Below are 6000 nucleotides of genomic sequence, written 5' to 3'. Positions count from 1 at the left end.
TCCCTCCTCATCAGACAAAAAAAGCAAAATTCAATTCATTTTAAATAGAAATAATTAATATAGGAGTACATATCATTATAAAATTAACTAACATAAGCTGTCATGAGAAATTCATAACAAAATAATTTCATAGACACAATCTGAGAATTTATATTTTTACATATTTAACTAACGCACTTAAGATTATTGAATGCAATGATATTTCTTAGGTATTGTAAAGCTTACTATAACAAGGTGTAAACAGAGCAAAAATAATAAAAGCATAGTTTTGAAACATGCTTTAGTAGAAACCATGCATTATCTCTATGCATAAGACTTCATCAGAATAAGAAGTATATTAAAATCATGTTAATTTAAAAATCATCACTTACTAAACAGTGTCGGTACTGATTTTATCCTCACTTCTTATGACCTATATTGGACCCCAAGGGGGTGTTCAAGCTTACCTTTGAGCCTGGAGGGGGAGGCAAGCCAAGGAAGGAATAAATAATATTCTCTTCTTTTGCAGAGAAGAAAGAGTCAAAATCCTTGAAGCAAAGAAGAAGAATGATTAAACCAAGTGCACACTTGTGAGCCAGTATATTGACCTAAGTTAATATTTTTTATTTATTAGTCATTAAGTGAGGAGCTAACACAAAATGTTATCCCCATTGGCTTTGCCAAAATGATCAAGCCCAAATTTAGCAAACTGAACCATGAAGTTTACATTTGTTTTTACACACCTTCATTGTGCCTATTACAGTACAGTGAGAACACACACACACACACACACACACACAAATTGTTCCTGCTCAGGAATTGCTGACAACACGCATATATACTGAGGAAGAACCTCGGGGCAGGACAGGAATAAAGATGCAGACGTTGAAAATGGACTTGAGGACACAGGGAGGGGGAAGGGTAAGCTGGGACGAAGTGAGAGTGGCATGGACATATATACACTACCAAATGTAAAATAGATAGCTAGTGGGAAACAGCTGCATAGCACAGGGAGATCAGCTCGGTGTTTTGTGACCACCTAGAGGGGTGGGATAGGGAGGTGGGAGGGAGACACAAGAGGGAGGAGATATGGGGATATATGTATATGTATAGCTGATTCACTTTGTTATAAAGCAGAAATTAACACACCATTGTAAAGCAATTATACTCCAGTAAAGATGTTAAAAAATAAAACAACATACATAGTGGAAGACTTCTCTAAAAGTTTCACATCTTTAGCTGGTTTCCTTATAATTTGACCCTATGGATTTGGACCTTAATCAGGGTCCAAACAACACAGGACTAAAACAATTAAACCAACACAGGATTTCTCTGTTGTTATTATAGTAGCTTCTAAGGGCCCAGACCTGTCTCAGGCCCTTCTGATATCAGGAGCCACAAGATTACAGAGGGTTTAGAAAGGCGCTTGTTTTGCCAAAATGGGAAAAACTGCACAGCGATCTGAAACCTGGTAGCAGATAGAAACCGGAAGCTCAGTGAAACTCCACCCCCATGCCAGACCACATAAAGGTCAGTGCTTCACCAGGTGGGTCCAGCCCTAAACCAACTCTCCAGTAGCGTATTTGTCAATAGCTCAGAAGAGTTTCACTTTTTATCATTAAACATAAAAGGTACTCCCTGGCCACTTTCTTACTGCCAATCTTTGTCACTGGGGCTGTGATGCAATTTCAACAGTGTTGCCAAAAGGTTCAGAAGGTACAGGGTCAGTCTGACCTGAACTGAACAGGACACTCAAACCAACGTGGTCATGTCATTGCCTACCCTCCTCTTATGTGTGTTAAGAGCTTAAAACCAAAGACAGGCCACCTATATTGGGAAGAAAATGTTATGTACTTCTCGTGTGTTCATCTTAGCCTAAGATTTAATTTCCTATCTATCTGTAGCCCTGATTCTCTCAGTGATTAATTTTCTTCTTTTGTACTGAATGTATTTTTGTAAGCTGCCTCAAATCTTAGCTGAGGGAAATATAGCATGGTAAGTGATTCTTTGGTATCAGAAATTCTCACTAATTCCCAGAGCACACACTTACTAGGTGGTTGTTAAAGATTACATGATAGAATTCATTAGTAGTAGTAGTAGTACTAAGTAGGTAAAAGGTAATAAAGTAAATTTATGCCAGTTTCTTAAAATTCCATAGATAAATATCTGACGATCTCTAGTTGTCAACTCTAGAAGCTTTCAAGTCAAGATAAGTTTTCTTATAATTGAATAGATTGTGTTTTGCTTCAACTTAAGTCCATATAGCTTCTTCAGAATTTCAGAGGACTGAAGAACAGTTTTTCCATATTTTTCCCATATTTTTTCCATATTTTTACTTGATGTTAACAAATAGATATAGAAAATAATGAGTATGAAATGGTTTTTCAACTTCCAGTTACATTAGTGTGGCAGATTAGATGCCCTAAAACACCATCTTGAAAAAAAAATTTTTTTAAGCCATATTAAGAAAAAAAGTATAAATGCATTGCTAAGCTGGTACCGGAAAAAAAAAAAAATAGTATAGCCAAGTGAGTTCAAGAATCCTAAGAATAAGCACACAACAAGGCCACCATCCACGTTGAGAGTTTCTTACAAAACCAGGAAATCTTTATCTTCCACTCTGATGCCACAGAGAGAAAAGAGGGACATGGATAAAGCCTGGGCCTCCTTAAGGTGGGGAGTTCTATAAAACACACACACATAAACATACACACACATACATACACACACAGAGATATACATTTGCACATACAGACACATACATACATACACATACATGTGCTCATATAAACACACACATACACGTATATACATAGATGTATAGATACACATACAGACACATATATACACATGCATACATACACATGCATACGCACATGCATACACACATATACATAGATACACACATACATGCACATATATACATATATACACACATATACATAGATACACACATACATGCACATATATACACAGACACACACCAGAACCCCACTGAGGGCTCTACCCTCAACGTAAATATAAATGAGAAATAACCTTGTCATGAAAAATAGAATGGAAGAAAACTTCCCTGCTTCAACTTTGGTGCTCAGTGAAAGAGAAAACATTCTCTGAGAATTTATAACTACAAGCCAAAATTCATGAGAGTTTTTGATCCAAATTCCCATGACATGTGTGGTCCAGAAAATCTTCAAAGGAAATCAGGTTAAAAGGGTTCTAACTTTTATAGAGCTCCCAGGAAACTAGCAGAAACAAATTCCAGGCTCAAAGAGTATCTGCAAATAGCATTTTTTTAAATGAGCAATTCAGAGTCAAAAATCACAAAATAAATAAGGAAATAAAAATATACCATGAGTGAAAGCCAGCAGAAATAATGGAAAGCAGAATCAGACAATTATCAGGCAGAAAATATCAAATATCTATATTTAATATACACAAAGAAATGAAAGAAAAGCTTGAAAACACAAGAAATAAACTAGAAAGAACAATTAAGCTAATTTGGAAAGAACCAAAAAGTCCTCCTAACAATGAAAATGTGGATTAAATAGCTAATTAGACCACATCAGAAGAAAACAATTTAGCTAACTGGGAGATTCAACCAAAGACATTATCTGGAGAGGGGGGAAAAAGGATGAAAAATATGGAAGAAATATTATTATAGGAAGACAGAATGAGAAGGTCTAACACACATCTTATAGGAGAAGCTAACAGATATAATGGGGGGAAAGCCATACTCAAATATATATGGCTAATAATCTTCTAGGCTTGCTGAAGATACCAATCCTTAGACTCAGGAAGCCCAAAAATAATCCTAAACTGGATAAATAAGAAGAACTCTAGGGAATTGCTCGGCGGTCCAGTGGTTAGGACTTGGCGCTTTCACTGCCACATGGCAAAAAAAAAAACCCTCTAAATCTAGACACATCCTAGAGAAAGATTATAATGCAGCCCATGGAGGGAGGGGTAGAAGGGGGGGGAAGGAAAAAGTTTCCCCCGCAAAGTATGGCATTAGATTGACAACTGGCTTCTCAATAGCAATGCAGAAGTCAGAAGAAAGTAAAATAATTTCAACATGCTTACAAAAAAAATAACCCCTGACTCAGAATTCTAGACTTAGTGAAACTATTTTTCATACATGAGTGAAATAAAGACACTTGTCTGGAAAAATGTCTTTTTTGAACAAACAAAAATTTAGAGGATTTACCACCAACAGACCCTCACTTAAAGAAACTTTTATAGGACGCATTCAGGCAGAAGGAAAATGATTCCAGGTGGATTATCTAAGATGCGAGAAGAAATAATGAGCAAAGATATTAATAAATATGTGGGTAAATCTAAATCTAAACAAATCTTGACTATAAAAACAAGTAGAAATGTTGTGTGGTGGTATAATGGCCAACAAATTAAAATACTAAAATAACTGAACACATATAAATAGGAAAAGGGTGATTAGGGTTAAAGTAAAGATACAATCTTACCTAATTTAAATTAAGTATGGTTGTTAAAATAACTAAAGTAACCACTAAGAGAACAGATAGCTTATATTAAGTAAAGGGGTAAATATAATTAGGGAAAAAGACTTTAGTCAAAATAAAGTCAAGAAAAGATGAAAAAAGAAAGAAACTGCAAAAGTTGGAAAAATTAAAAGTACATAACAAAATAATAGAAGTAACTCCAAATATATCCAAATCTCAACGCATGGGTCAAAAAAGAAATCATATTATGGACTACAAATGTTTTAGAAACAACAATGAAAATATTGCATATCAAAATACATGGAATGAGCTAAAGAAGTACTCAGAGGGCAATTTATAGCCTTAAATATCTACATTAGAAAAGAAAAAAGCTTTAAAAGTAATGAGTCAAGCATTAAAGCTAGGGGAAAAAAGAAACCAAAGAGTATGGAAGGAAAAAATAAAGATGAGCAGAGATTTAGCAAATAGGAAAAAAATTATATATAGATAGAGATGTATATAGATATAGATCAGTAAGAATCAATAAGACAAAAAAAATGAAAAAAAATTGAAAGTTGCTAAGAGACTAGATCGTATAAGTTCTCATCACAAGGAAAAAATGGTAACTACATGAAGTGATAGATGTTAACGAAATTTATTGTGGTAATCATTTTGCAGTATATACATATATCAAATCATTGTGTTGCACACCTAAAACTAATATAATGTTATATGTCAGTTACATCTCAATTTTTAAAAAAGAAATAAGGGTAAATTTTTTAATAATTATTTTAATTTTTTTAAATCACCAGTTATTTCATCCAATTGTTTCATCCACAGTTATTAAAAAAGTCCATTCTTTCCCCATCTATCTGCCATGCCAGCACTGTCATAACCAGTTGTGTATCGTGTGGGGGTCTATTGCCGGACATGAGGTCTACCTGTCTGTTTATCCTCCAATATCACACTGTCTTCGTGATCACAGCTTTATAATGAGACTTGCTTATTTTCTGCTTCTTCTTGTTATTCTTAGACCTTTCCTTTTTCATTTTAAGTAAATTATCTTGCTTAGTTCTACAAAAATTCTTTCTGGGATTTTGATTGAAAAAGTGTTGGATCTATAGATCAGTTTGGGAAGAATTGGGATCTTTAAGATACTACCTTTTTATAGAGATGGTCAACCCAAGGATATGTTCTATAGCATCATTTATTTAAGTCTTCCATAACATTTAAATTTTCTCCAGACATCTCTTGTTAGATTCTTTTGGAGGGACTTCACAATTTTTATGCTCTTCTTAATTATGTGTATGTATATATATGTGTATATATATATATATATATATATACACATATATATATATATATACACACATACACATATATATAATATATATTATGCTTGTCCTTTTTCCATCATAAGGAAAAGGCAAAAACTCAATAGAAAAATGTTCTAAATATATACAGAAGAGGACACACAAACATGAAGAGCTTTGCAATCTCTTTACTAACGGCCACAGTTAAAGGATGTCTCCTGTGGGGCCTCCCCTGAGCTGCCACAGGGAGCCAG

The sequence above is a fragment of the Balaenoptera ricei genome, chromosome 4, assembly GCF_028023285.1.
Source record: "Balaenoptera ricei isolate mBalRic1 chromosome 4, mBalRic1.hap2, whole genome shotgun sequence".
Lineage (NCBI taxonomy): Eukaryota > Metazoa > Chordata > Mammalia > Artiodactyla > Balaenopteridae > Balaenoptera > Balaenoptera ricei.
The sequence above is the reverse complement of the archived record's forward strand: the minus strand, read 5'-3'. Positions refer to the sequence as shown.